We start from the raw sequence: 21,400 nt of genomic DNA, 5'->3' as shown, positions 1-21,400 counted from the left end.
TCGCAGCCAAGAAGATATATTTTTTAAAAAAGAATATATTTTCGGTAAAAATAGAAACAGTAGTAAATTATCACAGACCAGATGAGGGTAAAAAGACAAAATGAGTAAATGGCAGTGTAACATTCTGGATTAGATCCTGAAGCATTCAGAAAAAGGGATATTTGTGGAAAAGGTGCAACTTAAATAATTTAAGTATGTACTTCTATCAAAAAAAAAAAGTGAAGATAAGGAAGGATTAACATAGTAACACAGGACAATGGTAGATGGACTTTGAGTTGTGCCCAACCATTGTAGTGGAGAAGGCAATGGCAACCCACTACAGTACTCTTGTGGAAAATCCCATGGATGGAAGAGCCTGGTAGGCTACAGTCCATGGGGTCACTAGGAGTTGGACACGACCAAGCGACCTCACTTTCACTTTTCACTTTCCTGCATTGGAGAAGGAAATGGCAACCCACTCTAGTGTTCTTGCCTGGAGAATCCCAGGGACGGGGGAGCCTGGTGGGCTGCCGTCTATGGGGTCACATAGAGTCGGACACGAGTGAAGCGACTTAGCAGCAGCAGCAGCAACCATTGTAAAATGTCTCTATTACTAAAACAAGGCAACATGCTCCTCGATATTATTATTATTAGTGCTATCCTGTATGGCTCCATTTTTCTCAAAGAAAAACATATGGTATATTTCATACATATATTCATTTAATATATAACTTCATAATTCTCACAATGACAGTGCTCCAGGGCTATGGATAAGCAAAGGTCAGGGTTCTGTCTCCCTCTGAGATGCCATATACATTCTGTTTAATTAAGCCAATATTTATTAAGCAGCTGCCACAGACCAAAGGTCACCTAGGCACTGACAGAGCCAAGGCTTAGGAGAGTAGATCATTTCCCAGATCTCTCCCTCTCTCCATCCCACACCTTGTGGGTCCTGAGACGGTGCCTGGCAGCTGCATCACACTAGATGAGTGCCCATCTTGGTCTGGAGAGGGGAGAGGGCAAAGCTCACAGGTCAACAGAGACGTCAATCAGAGGAAATGATGGTGGTGGTGACTCTGAAGAGCGCACGAGGTTCCCTACCATCCCCAGGCTATTCTCCTCATTTTCCTTCTCTTCTTCCTGATTCCTTCCCTCTCTTCTCTTCTGTGTCTTACTTGATTCCACCTGAAAGGGCTTGGGTCCCCCTCTTAGAGATTCACCATGCACATCAGTGAGAAATCTTATAATAAAAAAGCTTATTTAACCCAATATTTCCCAAGTGTATTTCTTCTCTGAGGCAGTGCATAGCCTCTCGGATAGCTTCTAGGATTTGGTGACTAGCATCCAAAGGATTGAGCCAACTCAGTAAGTTGCCCTAATTATAACTCTGAAGATGATAGTCTTTGCCTGCAATCCTCTCTTCTCTCACCTTCCTAGGTGCTTCTGCTCACTTTGGGCATCCACCACGTGTCAACCTTTCCCCCAGCTCTACCCCTTGCTACTTTAGATTCAGGATCTTCCTCATGACCTGACACACAGAGGGACCACCAGGTTCTACATTCTCCAGACAGAACTTGATCCTCCAAGCCAGAACTTCCAACTGGAAACACTAAGGAATACTTATCCTTAAGAAATGATTAAAGAGAGAAAGCAAGCTCATAGTTATATGTTTACATAGTAAATTCCCCTCTTAGATGTTTACAAGATGCATTATTAAAGGCTCTGAGAAGTCCTATAATAGAGCAACTTGACCTAACCCCTTCACTTCCCCAGATGCATCTGACCTCAGTCTCCCTTTTTAATTATGCCTAACAATGGTGGAAAGATCTATGACTCCACAGAATATGCTTTGAGAACCTCTACTGCAGACTGAACTCCCATGAAGTGCTCCCATTTGGTGTCTCATTCTGTCGGGATCCAGTTAGATAATTGAACTAATATTGACATGTTGAGCTAATAATAACAGCACACTGCTTGGTACTAGTTCCTATTCCCCAAAATACTATGGGTAGCATCACCCACATTTTACAAATGAAGAGGCTGAGGCTTAAAGAAAGGAAGGAACTTTCTCAAGTCTCACCAGCTAGGAGGTATCAAGCTGGGATTTGAACCCAGGTCTACTAATGGCTTTTTTTTTGCTAGCCACTTTGTCAATAAGGGGTTAAGATGCTCACTTTCTAGAGCTGTTTACATTTTAATGTCAAAGAGAAAAAAATACTTTAATCCCAGAATAATGAAATGAATCCCTACTAGCAGGAATCCTGGAAGACTTTTTTTTTTTCCAGTGTCTCCCCTTGGGCAAAGTTCAGCGAGGCACGCTTGCAGCCCATTACAGATGTTTGGGTTCTCTAAACTCAGGGTTCTTCAGTTGTGATGCAAATCCACTTCATGAATAGTGTCCACCTGGGTCACTCCATGGTGTTGTCAGGACCAAGGAAACCGGTTCTTGCTGTCCCATGAGATCTAGGAGGAAGCCAGGGGAGAAGGAATTTGGGAGTGCAGATCTTCCTTTTTATCATCCAGATCATGGTTTTCCTCTTCCTATAGGCTCTAGGAAAGTTCTGCCTGTTTGGGTAAGAGAATCAATCATTAAGATAGCCATGTATTTATATGTAGTCACAGTTACGGAGTGGGGCTGTAGAAAAGTAACTCTGAACTGTGTGACCCGTGCAATCCACAATCTTTGCCATCTAACAAATTTGGCTTATGGTTTTATTCCAATGGGGCCAAACTGAGACCTACTACCATCACACGTGGGAACTTTTTCTAACAAAAGGAGTATGTTGATATAACACTAGCTGTATCAAGTCCAAAATTAATGCCTTTCAAAAACGAGTGTCTTACTGGATATTTTCTGGAGATCATAATCCTACTCAGTCATGTCCGACTCTTTGCAACCCCATGGACTGTAGCCCACCAGGCTCCTTCATCCATGGAATTTTCTAGGCAAGAATACTGGAGTGGGTTGCCATTTCCTTCTCCAGGGGATCTTCCCGACCCAGGGATCGAACCCAGGTCTCCCGCATTGCAGGCAAACACTTTACCATCTGAGCCACCAGGGATTCCTAAGAAAGTGGTACCCATTTTCAGTATGTACTTTCTCCCAAATGGATAGCAAATTCACCCAAGTCCCCAGGTCAGAATCTGGTGTGACTTTTCAATTGAAGAGAATTTCCTGGGTGGCATCCCTTGTAATGTATTATAAATATAAATGCATAGTCTGTAACGATGATCTAGTCTGCAATGAAGCAGAAATGGAATGTTCCTCAGCCACCCGATGGTCATCTCATTAGGCTCCAATCCAGTTCTGTTTGTACTTCTCCATCACCTTTATTTGTTTAAGAGGCCTGACAAGGCAAACACTCCTGATGTGATGTTTACATTGCAGCTTTCACTGGAGCTTATTAAACTCATCGTTACTTCATATAAGCTGCAGATATGTGACTAGGGCCAGTGAGTGTTGACAGTAAGTAACAGACACCCTGTCACAAGGTTACATGTTTATACACTCCATTGGATGCCTGCTGGATTTTGTTCCTGTAAAACTATCACAGATAATGAAGCTACTATCAGATAAGAGACTATAATAAATGACCACAATTAGGTCTCTGGTTAATGAAAACACTTGGTGGTCTCTCCAGCCTGACTTGGACAAATCCCAGGCAGGCAAAAAAAAAAAAAAAAAAGGAATCAAAAATCAGATTTAAATGAGATTGATTTAATAGGATACCATTTGATTTTCAAAAGGAACCAGAGAGAAAAGAAATTGAGTTTTTATCTTCCCTCCTGACCCTCTTTCCTTCCTTCTCTTACCCTTCCTCCCATCTCAAAAGTAATAATCACATTCTGAAATCAGATTCCTACAAAATTCTAAGTCACTTGGCATGCCTCCTCCCCAAATGGCCCCATGATACCTAGACCAAGGGAAAACATGGACAGGACATTGAAGCTTGGGGGAGCTTCTCCAGATGGAAGGGCCTGTCTTGGGCTGTTATTGCACCCAAAAGGAAAAGCAGGGAAGAGACAAAATCACTGAGGGTTCTTGGCACAAACTTCAATATAGCCGATGGTCAAGGCTCCATTTGGCAGCTTGCAAGGCGCAACGGTCGTCACTTCTTTAAAGGGTTTTTGTTGCCCCAGCATGCTCTCATCACACAGCAGCAAAATGATAGCACAGAATTTAAGTGCTCTGATGAAAAGGTCTTTAAAAGATATTTATTTTCTTGTACTTTATAGTCATTTCCAGGATGACTTACTGATTTACAATGAGCTTTTAATATATACATATCACTTAAGAATGTGCTGAAAGAACATGTGTAGGGCCCTTTTCGAGACCTTAAAAGATGACACCAGCAATGTGGAGACTGACTGGCCGGAAAACACGCACCCCAGTGTGCTGCACAGTTATTTTTCATGGCGACAACGATTTTGTTTATGTCATGTCACGCCAGCCTGTCCCAGATGTCTCTCCCCTTATTCTCCCTGATATTTCCCCCACGTCCCTCTCCCCACTCACCCCAAGACTCTAACCATCCACCCAGCCTCCTTGCATCACAACTACATTTTTAAAATTCAGCTATAGGGGAAATGCTTTTCTGTGAAGTATTTACTCCGGCAGGGCAGGAGGGAGTTCTATTTTTGTTTGATTGAATATTTTCTATTAATAGTTTCAGGGGAAATTACCCTGAATGGTAGAGTGATCCCCCCTAGGAATAAATGTTTTGGAAGTTGGGGGTGGGGGTGCATGGTGATTGATGGAGCTTTTTGTATATCCCTGTTGCCAGAAGACCTCATAAACTCAGGAAGGCTGCCCAGGCATCAATCTGTTTACCTTTTCATGACTTTAAAGGTGATTTATTTGGCCTTTGAAAACTGGGATCCTACCTATTGCTGGAAACAGTGCACATTTCAGCGTAAACGGTGCTGTTCAAGACAGTAAAGCCTCCAGTTGGAGGTCCTTTATCACATTTGTCTTGTCCTAATCTGAATGGGAAGCATCTGCTGGATTCCTAGTACAAACATATTTGAGGGACATTGTCTAAATATACGGAGATAAGTGTGTGTTTATGCACCATATGTACATATAGTTTCCATAACGATTTTTAAAACTATTTATAAATGCCTGGATATCAGGTAAACAAGAGGTAGCACGGATAGAGAAAAAGCCTGGAATTTGAGATAGGATCTGAGTCCTTCGTGGGCTGGGTTACCCTAATTATATAACTTAGCATCTTGTAAGGGAGAACTCTGGAGTCAAACCACCTGCACTGGATTCCCAGTTTGACTTACTCACCATGTAATCGTGGGCAAGATGCTTAACCTCTCTGTGCCTTGATGGTATTATCTGTAAAATGGAATAATAACAGTGCCTATATCTCATAAGGTTGATGTGAGGATTCAATAGGTTGAAGCATGTAGATAGCTTACAATACTGTTTGGCACATAGAAAACAATAAATGTTTGTTATTACTATCCTCAGTAAAGAGAGCAAAATAATTATACCTACAAGGAATTTAAAATGGAGGAAATAACAACAGACATATTAAGTACCTTGCACAATGTAACAGGCTGTGTAGATGCCACTAGCCCACTGAACTGCAGACAAGTCAGTAAAGCGCCATTCATATCACTAGTTCTGAATGCTGTTACTTTTTTCTACTCAAACTATAAAAGCAATAAGTCTGATCATTTGTGTCTTCATTTTACATATGAAAAAAGTGAAGGTCAAAAGACATTGAAATGACTTACTAAAGATCACACAGCTCTTCAGAATATATGGGCATCCCAATTAAAATTTGATAGTATTATAATGTTATTGATTCATTCAGTAAAAATGAATGGGTAACAGCTATTGGCTCCTCAGGTTCATGAGGTCCACTTCTCTTCTGGTTCCTGGAACCAGTTTCCTTTCAGAGGGACCCAACCAGCACAGGAAATGGTTCCCAGAACAGAAAGAATGTCATTAGCAAGGTCAATGTTTCCCTGCGATTCAATGATCAAGGGAGGAAATGAGCAAAAGCGTTCAGCTGTACAGACTGGATCAAGGGAATTGCTTTACCAACTGTACTCCTGATTTGGCTTCTAGGGAACACCAGAAAGGATATCTGGTATCAGTAAGATTTATATTTTAAAACACTATATGGCTTTTTAGAACTCAATCCATGAGTAGAAAAATGAACAACTGCAATGTGAATCTAGTCTGTTATAAGACAGAATAAGGAACTGAGTTCCCTTCCACTGATGACTTCAGAAGTCTTCCCAACAACTGGCCAGCAGAAGAGGGTGTGGCTACCTGAGTGCTGCAGGAACATTTACATCACTAGTACTGTGAGACCATCACACATTTTCAAACCTCATTGGAGCTTGTGGCATGACACTTTAGGAGGAAATCTCCTGGGAGTCCCAAAAATGCTAAGAGAGGACTCCAGAGATAGCCGACTGATATGGTCTAGAACTGTGCAGTAGTTTGAGCATTCTTTGGCATTGCCTTTCTTTGGGATTGGAATGAAAACAGACTTTTTCCAGTCCTGTGGCCACTGCTGAGTTTTCCAAATTTGCTGACATATTGAGTGCAGCACTTTCACAGCATCATCTTTCAGGATTTCAAATAGCTCAACTGGTTTTCATTCCAATCCCAAAGAAAGGCAATGCCAAAGAATGCTCAAACTACCGCACAATTGTACTCATCTCACATGCTAGTAAAGTAATGCTCAAAATTCTCCAAGCCAGGCTTCAGCAATACATGAACCGTGAACTTCCTGATGTTCAAGCTGGTTTTAGAAAAGGCAGAGGAACCAGAGATCAAATTGCCAACATCCGCTGGATCATGGAAAAAGCAAAGAGTTCCAGAAAAACATATATTTCTGCTTTATTGACTATGCCAATGCCTTTGACTGTGTGGATCACAATAAACTGTGGAAAATTCTGAAAGAGATGGGAATACCAGACCACCTGACCCGCCTCTTGAGAAACCTGTATGCAGGTCAGGAAGCAACAGTTAGAACTGAACATGGAACAACAGGCTGGTTCCATATAGGAAAAGGAGTATGTCAAGGCTGTATATTGTCACCCTGTTTATTTAACTTATATGCAGAGTACATCATGAGAAATACTGGGCTGGAAGAAGCACAAGCTGGAATCAAGATTGCTGGAAGAAATATCAATAACCTCAGATATGCAGATGACACCACCCTTATGGCAGAAAGTGAAGAGGAACTAAAAAGCCTCTTGATGAAAGTGAAAGAGGAGAGTGAAAAAGTTGGCTTAAAGCTCAGCATTCAGAAAACGAAGATCATGGCATCTGGTCCCATCACTTCATGGGAAATAGATGGGGAAACAGGGGAAACAGTGGCTGACTTTATTCTTTTGGGCTCCAAAATCACTGCTGATGGTGACTGCAGCCATGAAATTAAAAGACGCTTACTCCTTGGAAGGAAAGTTATGACCAACATAGATAGCATATTCAAAAGCAGAGATATTACTTTTCCAACAAAGGTCCATCTACTCAAGGCTATGGTTTTTCCAGTAGTCATGTATAGATGTGAGAATTGGACTGTGAAGAAAGCTGAGCACCGAAGAATTGATGGTTTTGAACTGTGGTGTTGGAGAAGACTCTTGAGAGTCCCTTGGACTGCAAGGAGATCCAACCAGTCCATTCTAAAGGAGATCAGTCCTGGGTGTTCTTTGGAAGGAATGATGCTAAAGGTGAAACTCCAGTACTTTGGCCACCTCATGCGAAGAGTTGACTCATTGGAAAAGACTCTGATGCTGGGAAGTGGGGGCAGGAGGAGAAGGGGACGACAGAGGATGAGATGGCTGGATGGCATCACCGACTCGATGGACGTGAGTTTGAGTGAACTCCAGGAGTTGGTGATGGACAGGGAGGCCTGGTGTGCTGCAGTTCATGGGGTTGCAAAGAGTCGGACACGACTGAGCGACTGAACTGAACTGAATTGAACTGATGGTCTAGAAACATAACTTATATTAGAAAAGTGCATGGCAACCCACTCCAGTATTCTTGCCTGGAGAATCCCATGGACAGAGGGATGTGGCAGGCTATAGTCCATAGAGTTGCAAAGAGTAGGATACAACTGAAGCAACTTAGCACACATGCACGCAGAAACCCATACTCAACAGCCTTCTGAGGAACCTGAAGACAAGTCAGCCAAAGCTGTGCTTTCCTGGCAATGAGCAGCTGCTCCCTAGAAACTTCTAGAAAACCACCCATTCTGGGAAAAGAGCCACCTGCCCCAACACTCCCAGAGCCTCCCAAGCAGGAACTGGGTTCAGCAGAAACTGCTCATGGCCATGTACTTTGCATGGTCGCTGAGTCCCCACCTCCTCTGCATCTCTCAGAAGCATCAGCGTTAACAGGTGGCATGACAAGATGCCCATCTTCAACCCTGCACACACACAGCTCAAACCCCTGTGAACTGAGAAGGCTCTGGAGCTGCCCACCATCTTCTGCGATGACAGCTCATAATTTATTACCCACAGCATTTCTCTTCAGGACGTGACCACTGCCTGTGTTGGAAGGGGACAGCTGAAGGCCCATTAATCTTCACCCTGGTGGGGAAGAGACTGATGGCAATTTAATTTAACTGGATGTGTGAGGTAGATATAAAAGACCACAAGGTAAAAATGACAAGATTATTAACTGCACCCAGAGCCGTCTGTTTACCAAGCTGCCTCAGTAAATGGAAGCAGGTTGGTGAAACGTGGACCAAGGTTCAAGCAAGGTTTACAGAGGGGAGTTTCTGGCAGATGTGGGTAATGGCAAGCCTCCACATTTCCAGGGAGAAAGCAAAGGACTTTTGTGGTTAGAAGAGGAACTTGGGCTTCAACCAGCTTAGCAAGCAGGCTAAAGTTTAAAAGGTCAGGGCAAATTCAGAAATATTTCTCTCCCACACCCACAAAAAGGAAACGGTTGAACTTAATCACCAAGGTCCCCCTTCAGGTCCTCCCCTGACTGACCTCCCATTTCAGCTAACTCAATTTTTCCTCCTGTCCAGGTTGTTTTGAAAGGCTGAGCTACAGGTCTTCGCTTGAGAGAAGTGCGTCTTCTCCCATCACCTCCGTCCACCTGTGGAAGGAACAACTACCTCAGGAGCTCTCTGAGGGGCTTTCTCCTCACCAGCCCACTGTCCTCCCGAAAGACAAAACTTCAGGTAAAGGTGTGTGAATTCCTCTCTGTCAGCATCCACCATGGCTTCCCTCTGGAAGACATTTTCTAGGTGTCTGCCTTCCCACACTGGAGTCTAAGAAACCCCAGAATCAAAAAGCACTGCCCCCAAATACAGACCACCGTAAGAGTGGAAAGCGTTTGTTCTCCCAAGTCCTGGTCTGGCTCAGGTTCTGCGCACAGACACGTAACGAGGAGTTTTTGAACCCTCCTCACTGTCCCAGCTTTAGGCCTGAACTGACCCTGGTCCCAGCTTCCTTGAGGCCCTGCCCTCTGTCCCACCTCCAGGCCCAAACTGACTATGCCAAAGTATCCATCAGCAGAACCACAGAGGTGGCCCCAAACAAGGACAACATTCGTGCTGAAAAACCAACAGGTAGGGACTTCCCTGCTGGTCCAGGGGCTAAGACTCCTCGCTCCAAAGGCAGGGGGCCTGGGTTCCATCCCTGGTCAGGGAACCAGATCCCACACATAGCAACTAAGTGTTCTTATGCCACAACTAAAGACTCGGCACAGCCAAATAAATTTATATTTTTAAAAAGCAATAGGTGTTTAATGCTATCTGGTTTACAAAGCACTCATCTAAAACATGATTCTCACATAGCCCTGGATGTGGCAGGGCAAGCATTCCCTTCTCCATTTTATAGATGAGAAAACTGAGTCTCAGAGAGGTTTGGTTTATTAAGGTTGTAAGAAGATACTAGCATACTTCTGCTAGTGCTTATTTCACTTTATTATATATATATATATATATATATATATATATATATGGATATATACTTATACACACACACTCACATGTGTATAAATGACTGTTCCTCTGGGCAGACACTATTGCCTGGATGCTCAAAAGTTGTTGTTCCCTCTTTCCTTTTCACAGAACAAGAATTTTGTTTGGCACTGGCTGGAGATGTCTTTGTCTCCAGAAGTGGATCCAGCTTCTGGTCTGAAGGTGTAACTGAGCCCCATTTCTGAACCAGGAGATGAAAGAAGGCTGCTAGACACTTTCCGGAAACACTTTTCTTCCTGATAAGAGAGGGACATCATGAGAAGGAGCTTTCCTGCCCCACATTACCCATTTTCTCTGCTTTTGAACATAGACAGGTAAGGGCAAAATGATTAGAGCAGCTGCAACTTTTTTGCGACCATGAGGAAGAAGGCCAAGCACCACAAAGAGATGACAACCCAGAACCCTGATATCTTTAAGCTACTAAAACAGCCTCAGTGAGTGCATATCACCACACTTCTAATATAAGACATTTTAGTATTTTGTTTGCTGGAGCTAAAAGCATTCCCAGCTAATATGCTCCCTGACCAGATGACGAGAAACTCAACGACAGAGACCATATTTATGTTTGAGTCTTCTTTGCAGTCTTGTAACAATGCTTGCTAGGATAAAGAAAAGAAGGAAGAAAAGAGTATACTCCAAAGAGACATACTTTGATATGATGAAATTAACAAAACCAATGAAACAGAACTTTGAATTTTTACTTGGAGATAACCACTTGGTTCTACATTAATATTACTATCACTATCAGTATTATTCTGCCTTCTTTCCCAGAACAGTTCTCACTATTTCCATATACCTTGACAATTAAAATTATTCTTTTTTCATAAATTGAACAAGTAAGTTATGCAGTTCTGCAATGAAGATAATTTTCCTACTTAAAAATAGAATCACTAAAAGGTATATTTCAAGGCAGTGAGGGAAAGATAATTATTCAATAAGTGATAATAATCTAATAATTATTTGAAAAGAATATAAGATTCCTGGTAAAACACACCAAATTAAATTTCAGAGGAATGACAGTCCACTATATTACAAAGTAAATAATTACTGAATCCATAAAAATATCTGAAGAACACATCAATGAACATTTATCTATAATGTCAACTTTGGAAGAATTTTGTAAGGCAGAACATAAAGGGAAAAAATGCTTGAGTACATAAAAATTTACATTTTCTTTTTAATGGCTGAGTAATACTCCATTGTGTATATGTACCACAGCTTTCTTATCCATTCATCTGCTGATGGACATCTAGGTTGCTTCCATGTCCTGGCTATAATAAACAGTGCTGCGATGAACATTGGGGTACACGTGTCTCTTTCCCTTCTGGTTTCCTCAGGGTGTATGCCCAGCAGTGGGATTGCTGGATCATGAGGCAGTTCTATTTCCAGTTTTTTAAGGAATCTCCACACTGTTCTCCATAGTGGCTGTACTAGTTTGCATTCCCACCAACAGTGTAAGAGGGTTCCCTTTTCTCCACACCCTCTCCAGCATTTATTACTTGTAGACTTTTGGATCGCAGCCATTCTGACTGGTGTGAAATGGTACCTCATAGTGGTTTTGATTTGCATTTCTCTGATAATGAGTGATGTTGAGCATCTTTTCATGTGTTTGTTAGCCATCTGTATGTCTTCTTTGGAGAAATGTCTATTTAATTCTTTGGCCCATTTTTAAACACCAATACAGTATACTAACGCATATATATGGAATTTAGAAAGATGGTAACAATAACCCTGTGTACGAGACAGCAAAAGAGACACTGATGTATAGAACAGTCTTATGGACTCTGTGAGAGAGGGAGAGGGTGGGAAGATTTGGGAGAATGGCATTGAAACATGTAAAATATCATGTATGAAACGAGTTGCCAGTCCAGGTTCGATGCACGATACTGGATGCTTGGGGCTGGTGCACTGGGACAACCCAGAGGGATGGAATGGGGAGGGAGGAGGGAGGAGGGTTCAAGATGGGGAACACATGTATACCTGTGGCGGATTCATTTTGATATTTGGCAAAACTAATACAATTATGTAAAGTTTAAAAATAAAATAAAATTTTAAAAAAAAATTTACATTTTCTGAATATAAAAAACTACCATTTAAAAATTAAGAGAAATGACACTGGAAAAATATTTGCATTCAGAAAGTTACTGTCTTAATCTGTTTGGGAATTTTAAAAGCATTCATGAAAGAAAAGAAAACCCAATAAAAAATGTACAGAGGGCATTAACCCAAAGTTGTTTAAGGAAAAAATGCCAATAATCAATAGATATATTCAAATATAGAAACTCACTGGTAACAAAAGATAGTCAAATTGAAATGAGATTCACTTTGCCTTTTTTTGCCTACCATATTAGCAAAAATGTTTTTCATTTTATCAAGTGTTTGGAAGAGGTTAGAAAATCATGCTACCCATAAGCTCCTTTGGTAACAGAAAACAAGACTTCACAGAAAAAAGGAAAGAAAAAACCAGTAAACCTCTGATTCATAGTATTATTTTTAAAATTTATCCTAAGGGTATATTTCTAAGATGAATACAAAGCTTTGCATAAATATGCTTAGTGGGGCATTATGTGTAAGAATTAAAATAGGAGTTTTTAAATTGAACTTAAATTGGAACCTAAATGGGTGTGAAATACTAGCATATCCGTGAGTGTTGTCACAGAGCAAATATTGTTACAAGGACATGCTCCCCACAATTATTAAGGAAAACAAACAAAGCGAGCCTATCATGGAATCAGATAAGCATCTTGTTATAAAATGGAAGTTGTAATAAGGTAATGGCAGTTTGTAATTATTTTTTTGTCTATTCTGAAATTTCCAAATTTTTCTGTGAATTGTATGTATGATAAACAAAAGCAGTTATTTTTACATGAGAGAAATACTCAGGACTTCTCTTGTTCCAACATCAGAGGCCCAGGAGTGTGCTATTTCCAGCAGCAATTCAAGTCACACACCTTAGCTCCTCCTCACTTTACAGTATGGGCACCGGCATGCCTCACGAAGATGGAACATTAACAAAATCATTCATATGATCAATAATAATTTTTTAACAAATTCTGTTCATGAAATGGCAAATTTTTCATATCCATAACCCTTTGTACAGACATGATGACCTCATACAGCATGGGCCAAAAAGTTCATTAAACTCAAACAAACTTTGGGCCAACCCAATATAACCATCCATGAACCCTCTGAGGGACAGATGGGCAAACTGAGACCCAGAGTGTCTAAGTGATCGGTCCAAGAAGGAAGTAATCACTGCTAGGTTTCTGACTTCACTGCACACTTTCGCCCCTCTCTCAAGACTAAGTCTGAAGCATGTGCTTGTGAGTCCTGTTGACTCAAGCACGGTGACCCTGAGAACCCAAAACCTGAGAGCCTACTCCAGCCACTGCGCAGCCTCAATTCCCAGCTCTGTTGGGCCCCTGAAGGCTTCTCCTGCATCCTGTTTGCCTCTGCTTGAAGCTACACACCCGTCCCGCCCCCTCCTATGAAAGGGTGAACACTTGAAGCAGCATCCATAGAGAGCGCAGGATGCGGCAGGGTTGAGGACAGTTTGACACAAAGCCTCATGGAAAGCCAAGCCAGGCAGGGGGTCATAGCACAGCCAGAGCTGACAGATTGGTCCCTTTCTGCCGTTTCATCACCTGGGAGTCCTTCTCCTTCAGGCTATGCCAGGGACCAGCAAGGGGACCTGAAAATACAGCTATTACAATCAATATTTCTTCTCTGATTGATGTCTAATTATACAGGATGATCTTAGAAACCCCTTTTGACAGAAAATAAAACAGGTGTATAATATACATCTATTTTTGTTCCATCTATTATCGGACAGAGACACCTGCACTCTAAGCCTCAGGTTTTAATCACATGTCCCAAGTAAACTACACACCTTTTCCCCATGTTACCCACCCCGTCAATATTGCCTGGCATCCTCTGGGGCCCACAGCCAAGGCTGCCCCCCTGAAGCCATCACTGTCCTGCCTGCATCCCCACAGCCCACTCAGATTCCACTGCCCCTTGGCAGAGCTCCTAGGGCGCACGCTCACTACGTACACTCCCATGGCACTTACTGACTGTGTTACAATCTGCTGTCTGTTCACACATCTTGTTCACTGTGCTCTGAGCACCATGTCCAATTCATCTCATTTCCTGCACCTGACGCAGAGGCTGGTACACCATCATTGCAGCGGTCCTCCAGTGAAGTAGTTGCTCCTCCTCGGTTCTTTCAGGAATCCCAAAGAAAACTCCAGCAAGTAGGACCTCACAGCCAATGACAGGGAAGAATGAGAAATCATAGACATTCTTGCTTCAAGATGGAGAACATAACTGCAAAAAAAAATGAATGAATGAATGAATATATGCATACATGCAGGCATACATACATCTATGAGCATGCTAAGTCACGTCAGTCATGTCTGACTCTTTGTGAACCCATGAACTGTAGCCCACCAGGCTCCTCTGTCCATGGGATTTTTCCAGGCAAGAATACAGGAGTGGGTGGCCATGCCCTCCTCCAGGGGATCTTCCCGATCCAGGGATCGAATCCAGGTCTCCTGCATTGCAGGCGGGATTCTTTTCCACTGAGCCACCTGGGAAGCTCCACATACATCTATATGTATGTGTGTTAGTTGCTCCGTTGTGTCTGACTCCATGCAACCCTATGGACTGTAGCCCGTCAGGCTCCTCTGTCCATGGAATTCTCCAGGCAAGAATACTGGAGTGGGTTGCTATTCCCTTCTCCACATACATCTATGCATACACATAAATATATGCATATACACACATACGCATTCATACACTTTTATACCTATATATCTGTAGTCTGGGAAGAACCAAAGACAAGAGGAAGGTGTTCACAAGAGAAATGACACAATCTGTTCATGAAACATGGTGCAAGAGCTGGGAATGAGCAAGATAACCCAGGTATGCTATCCATAAAATTATATTTAACTGTGATGCAAGTTCCACTAGAAGAAGTTGAATTATTCTGATTTTTGAAGCACTATATGAACCAACACAGTAAAGATAATGCCTGGTGGTGGCAGAGATCTGTTAAATGCATCAAACGGAGGCCATAACACAGCCAAGTAAACAGAGAAGGAGTCAAACAGCCTTTATTCCAACCCCTTCTTTCACACAGGGGAGAACTGAAACCCAGAGGGGAGAAGAAATATACTTTGAGGAATGTTTCCCATTAGCTGAAGAGCTGGGTCTAGAATCCAAGTCTCCTAGCTCAAGTCATTACACAAGGGAATTCCTCCCTTGAAAAAAAGCAATATGGCAAATTAGAAAAAAAAAAATACAAATTTCAGAGAAAGAGGATTTATATGTATATTGTGTATATTGATGGGGAGTATGCATTTTGGGAATATTAGACACTTCAAAGGACTTCCCAGGTGGCTCAGTGGTAAAGAATCTGCCTGCCAAGCAGGATGTGGTTTCAATCCCTGGGTCAAGAAGATAAATCCTGGAGAAGGAAATGGCAACCAATTGCAGTATTCTTGCCTGGAGAATCCCATGGACAGAGGAGCCTGGCATGCTACAGTCTATAGGGTTGCAAAGAGTTAGACATGACTGAAGTGACTTAGCATACACACACACACACACACACACACACTTCAGAAGCACTTATTTTGTTGCTGCTGAAGCTTTTTTATCTGGCATGTACAGTAAAGGAAAAGAGGAGCAAATTTAAAAAGGAGAAGGAAAATAGCACACAGCCTCCCTCCTGCGCTCCCTCTCCCTGCCCTGCACCCAGCCTCTCTGCTCCAGGGGGTCTGAGGTCTGATGGCCTGTCACAACCACTAGACTGCAGGGCAAAAAATCAAATTGCTTCCCTCCAACTCCTAGAGCAGAGGTGTGTCTGTGTTGCCCTTTCCTCCATCTTCTTCCTAGAATCTCCGCTTTGACCTTAGAGACTAAGTGATCTCTTTCCTCTGCCTTAAATGAAATCCTGAGGCCCTGGGCTTACCCCTAAGCCTTGGAATCCACCTCTCATCACATCCCAGCCTCCAAACCTTTTACTATCTCTGACCCTTTGGACCACAAGACCTAAAGTCCTAACTGGGCCCTTTCCCAAACCTCTCCAAGTCTCAACAGCACATAAGGGCCTTCCTAGAGATCTCAGCATATCATCCAAACACCTAAATTGGAAATAATAGGCAAGGGGGAAAAAAAGTGGTCAGTGTTGAGAAGTATTGTCCAAGCCGGTTTTTTTACACATCTGGATTATTACAATAATATAAAGAATTACCAAGGAAGATACCAAATTATCCCTGGGGTGCTGTTGAGAGCATTTGCTTTTAAGTGGTTGATTTCATTATTATTTTCATAATCAAATAGAGATCTGCATGTTTCATCTTAAACACCAAGCTGGAGAGACCAAGTCCATATATTAGTTCTAGCTTCACCACAAAAGATGGTGTGAGTTTAGGGAAGTTAACTTTACTTCTCCCAGAATCCAGTTTCCTTAACTGAGAGAATGAAAATAACATACACCTCCTGTACATTATTTCCTATGATTAAATTAGCTACAGTACAAATACCTGACACATAGTAGGTACTCGATTAAAAACTCGGTCTCCCCTTCAATCTTCCTCTTCTACAAATTATTCAAAATGTATAATCAGAGCACGAGGAAACTACCACCACCTGCTGTACGGGCCTCAAAACTGCATAAGCAGCACAGAGGTGGAAGTGCAACCCCAGCTCAGGAAAGGGCAAACTAAAATTCAGAACAGCTGGAAAGCCTCAAACTTAAAACAGATCAACTATATACAGGAGAGAGGCCATTGGAGATGCCAGGATGATGGACAGCGTTAATCAGGGCAAGCTTCCTGGAAAGGTACATCTTATTTTGAAATATAAGGGGGAAACGAAAAAGGATGTGGACTGATTTAAAAGAAGGAAAAAATTCCCTGAGCAAGTTGCAGGCAAAATCTTTGAAGCAAAAGAGAAAGATCTTGGAGACCTCAGGGTGGCAAATGATGTCAAGTGGAGACTTTGGCATAGTCCACCCTTTTAAGACTTTGAGATTTTTTAATCCCTAAGTCGTGTCCAACTGTTTGAGACCCCATGGACCATAGCTCTCCAGGATCCTCTGTCCATGGAATTTCCCAGACAAGAATACTGGAATAGGTTGCCATTGCCTACTCCAGGGGATCTTCCTGACCCAGGGATCAAAACTGCATCTCTTGCTTCTCTTGCATTGGCAGGCAGGTTCTTTACCACTGTGCCACCTGGGAAGTTTTAGGCCTTTAGGAACTTTGATCACAGAAGAAAAAAAGAGAATGTGGATGGCTGGGTGTAAGTCACCGCACTGCAGGTAGCTAGCCCAGAACAACCAGCTATGAGGACTCAAGCAGAGCATCTCTAACCCGTGGATGTCTTCCTTTTGAGGTGGGACTTGCTTTCATAGGCAGAATACTCTGGAAGCAGCCATGTAAGACCATTGTGACAAACAGCCTTAGCAAAGGGTGGAAATGTGTTCCTCCTTAGGCACAGAGGTCACAGGCAGAGGAAAGACCTTGAAGACAGCAGTTCTGCCTTGCTCATCTGTCCCCACAATTCCAAGCTAACAGCCCAGTCCTGGAAGGAGCTCCCTACATCCCTGTGCAGTTGGCTTCCCACTTGGCAGGGACTGGAGGCTGGATTGTGCAGCAAAGTTACTACCCAGCTCTCCACTCCACTCCACACCCCTTACTCTACATTTTGTCCACGCATGTTCTGAGACGGGCAACACCCTCTTTCTCCTAGATCTTTGAGGATAATCCTCCTTCTGCCTGAAAAGCACCTCAAGGGTCCCATTTGAGACAAAACTTCTTCCAAAAAGCCTTCTGTGACCCCACTCAAGCACCCCAAAAATTCTCTATCTTAGCACATGCCACAGCGTCAGAGTTCCTTGTCTTCTCATCTGCATCTACTTTTGACTCTAAAGTTCCATGGAAGCAGAAACAGTGTTTCTTTTGTTCATTGTCATTTCCCTAGGGCCTAATAAAGTGCCTGGCACCTCTGAGGTCCACAAGAAATATTTAAGGTGAAATTAAAAGAATCTCCAACAGCCACCATCCAGATGGCTCTGAATTGCCTAGAAATGAAGAAACGCAGGACAAGAGAGACTTCCCTTGAATTTCCCATCTCAGCTGCCCAGAAGCCTGCCCTTGACACTCCTTTGGTGCTGGCTAGTACCACCTTAGCGGGCTGATTTTGGCCAGTGTGACCCCATCTCCTCTCCTCATACCTCTCACCCAGGCTTCAGGAATCCAAATTACCCTGCCCCACATTTTACATTGAATAGCCAGAATATTACTGCCATGTGTTGACCAGCCTTGGCAACTGAACTGGATACAGTGCTTCAATCACACAGCTGGCCAAGACAAGCTGAGGCCATACACAATTGTCTCAAGGACTTGATTTTTGAAATGAGAGGAGAGCTCACCCTGATTCTTTAACTTCAACAAAAAGAAGCCAAACCACAAAGGGCTCAAGCTCTAACCTTAGGAGGACTCAGAGCCTAGACCATCACAATGGACCCTTCCTAGTGCTCCAGGTGACATCAGGTTAAAAGAAATATCTGGATGGGAAAGAAGACACATGTGGGCAATCTTTGGAAGAAAGGAGGGTTGAAAGCAGGGGGAGATGAGTACCCAACCATGGAGAGCAGGCAATGTGGGCCAAATACATGTATGCGGCCCCAGGTATTTAGCACCAGCTGCCCTAGTAACTTCCTCCTCCGTCACAGCAGCTACCTTTGTGATCCCTGCCCAGTGGAAGCAGCATAGGGGTACCCCCAAAGCAGAGAGCCCAGCATGCTCTGGGGAGGTGCCCTAGAAACGTCCCGAATGCAAGGACTTTCTTATGTCCTCACCCACTTTTCCCTGCTATCAGCATCACAAATAAAGAATCCTACCTCCCCAAATCTAGAGGGTCATGACAGTGTCTCTACTCTGCTCTTCTGCAGGGCATGAAAGATCACGGGCAAGAGCAGAGGCAGGAGGGCTGGAATACAAAAATCAGTTTCAGAGCAGTGGCCCCTCCCAACGGTAGACTTCAAAGTCAACCTTGATTCTGCATGAAGACACCAATATTTTTCTCTCCATAGAGCACATCCTTCCCTTCAGCCAATTGTGACCATTTCTGCCAGGAGACCTCCCAAACAATTAAACCACTCATCCTTTGCAGGTGCCAACAATATTATGCAATTCCGATGCCTCTTACAGCCATATGTGGTGGCCACTAGACTACTGCAGTAAGAGGATTTGGCAAGGGCTGGCTGCTATCAGAGTTCAATCCTCTTGAATTCCTCACCCCCCATACTCTCATCCTTTATAATCCCTAACTCCTCAACTCCAGATGTTGCCTTCAAACATGGACCGTGACCTTGGCCGAGTTCTGCCTCACAGACTGATTATGACATAATTACTCCCGCACTGTGACCATGGGTCTAGCCAAGCCTGACCCTCACTCTATCGATTCGCCCTGAGTCATTTATCAACAGAGTGGCTGATTCCCCATGTCTGAGTTAGCGGGAGAGGTATTTCATCAAGACATCTGACACCTTCCTTTGAAGGGTGAACGACAGAACATATGAATGCCTCTGATTAACATCTAAAGGCAGCCTGGCCGCCCTGAAATTGCCCCTCCATGAAGGAGGCTCTCCTTAGATCCAGCTGGCTCTCCCGATAGGGACCTCTACCATTTCAACTCATTTATCAGCAATTCCATCTGCTGCGTTTTGGGGCATTCCATGTGTCCATGGTTCTATCAATGTGGGGCCGGGGGCTGCTCCCTCAAGAGTGGCTGGCCTCCACGAAAGGCCGAATCCAGGCCTGTCATCTTGCCCAGTGATAGCTGGAGCAGCTGTTGTTTCTTCTTCCATCCTGCGGTGGATGCCAGAGAGCCTCAGGGGCCCGCCACCTGATTGCCATGCTTGGAACTAAATCTGTGTGTGCATGATGTTTCCTTGAATCTGTCGGAGGGAATGATGCCCCTCTACCTTTTACACCAAATTGATTTAATGTCTTCTCGAGGAGTGGTGAGCTCATCCTTGCTCCCATTCGACTTCAAAAAGACCAACTGTCTCATTAACCTAATTGCCCGACTTTAAGTAACTAGCTTAAATTACCAACTAACGGATGGCCTTTTCTGTCCAAACAAGACATTCTAAAATGTTCCTACTGAAAAGAAATCGCTTTCAACCATGACGGATGAATGTCTCCTTTAGAGGATTATTACCATAATTATGGTAGACACGCTTCTAAGCCCTGAGAAATTTTGAAAAGAAAGATACAAGTGGCAAATTTGTATAGATTACCGACTATGGAATCCTTTCTCGGGTGGCATTTTGAAAAGTTGGTCATTTACACAATCCATGCTAAATATAAAGACAATTAAATGGCAGTACTATAGAACATTTGTCCTTTGGGGAGAAAAAAAAATCCCTCAGGAAAAAGAATACTGAAACTATCGGTAGCCCCTGTTGGTTACATTAAACCTAATAAAATTACTAATGATAAATTTCTCGTTAATGAGCGTTCCCTGCTGTGCCGGCTTCAGTCCCAGTGAACGGGGCAGGGAAGTTGAATTATTGGTTAGACTCATTTTATTGGCTTGGGCTTTGGGGGGTGCAGTGGGTTATATGGGAGATTCTTTTCATGTTTTGCTTTTTTCTCCTCAAGAAGCAGATGGTTTTGTCTTTAGTTTCAAATGTCCAAAAAAAAAAAAGATCGGGGTGATCATTAGAAGGCAGGAATTTGTACATGGGAGCTTCCCAAAACACCTAATGTCAATCTCAGCCCCTGTGCCTGGAAGGACTGCCCAGGTCTCAGCTGAGGGAACAGTGGGGGAGGAGAAAAGGGCAGAATTGCTGGTCATGAGCCTGACTGATGGGTGGACCCTGGCAGAGGAAGGGAGGGGAGAACCTGTTAGGAATGGTAAAGGGAGAGAGGGGGTTTCCCAGGTGGCACTAGTGGTAAAGAACCCGCCGGCCATTGCAGGATATGCAGGAGACATAAGCCCTGAGTTGGGAAGATCCCTAACCCACTCCAGTGTTCTTGCCTGGAGAATTCCATGGACAGAGGAGCCTGGTGGGCTACAGTCCACAGGATCACAAAGAGTTGGACATGACAGAAGCATTCATGCAAAGGCTGTGAAATGGGTGGGCTGGGGCTGCTCTACAGACAGCTGCGGCACCATGGGCTCGTGCAGCATCACACAGGCCTGGCCCCACCCTCTTGCTGATCCAAGTTCAGTTTTAAATTTCTCTGTGTAAATGGCAGCTACGGTGTGCAAGCTGTCAGAACCCTCTGCCCGTCTCCAGAACAGCATGGGTTACTGAAGACAAGATAGACAGCATAATTTCCTGGGACTGAAACCTTCTGATGGAAAAAGAGACTGGTGCTGATTTCAGAGTGTGGTTTCCTGAACCCCTGGGATCCTATTACCGCTCAGTC

General features: G+C 43.4%; 1 long non-coding RNA gene across 2 annotated transcripts in view; it reads right to left on the bottom strand.

Moving 5' to 3' along the window:
- The window catches only part of LOC129652869 (uncharacterized), a 140,048-nt gene that overhangs the window by 109,709 nt on the left and 8,939 nt on the right, over positions 1 to 21,400 (bottom strand). The window contains exons 2-3 of one of the 2 annotated variants that reach the window (XR_008714820.1): positions 14,021 to 14,276; positions 2,171 to 2,544 (exon numbers count right to left, since the gene is read on the bottom strand). This is a non-coding gene — a long non-coding RNA (uncharacterized LOC129652869). Of the gene's footprint in view, positions 1 to 2,170; positions 2,545 to 14,020; positions 14,277 to 21,400 lie in introns of those variants that run through there. The other variant, XR_008714821.1, reaches the window with a different exon arrangement.

The sequence above is a fragment of the Bubalus kerabau genome, chromosome 5, assembly GCF_029407905.1.
Source record: "Bubalus kerabau isolate K-KA32 ecotype Philippines breed swamp buffalo chromosome 5, PCC_UOA_SB_1v2, whole genome shotgun sequence".
NCBI classification, from domain to species: Eukaryota; Metazoa; Chordata; class Mammalia; order Artiodactyla; family Bovidae; genus Bubalus; species Bubalus kerabau.
The sequence above is the reverse complement of the archived record's forward strand: the minus strand, read 5'-3'. Positions and strand labels throughout refer to the sequence as shown.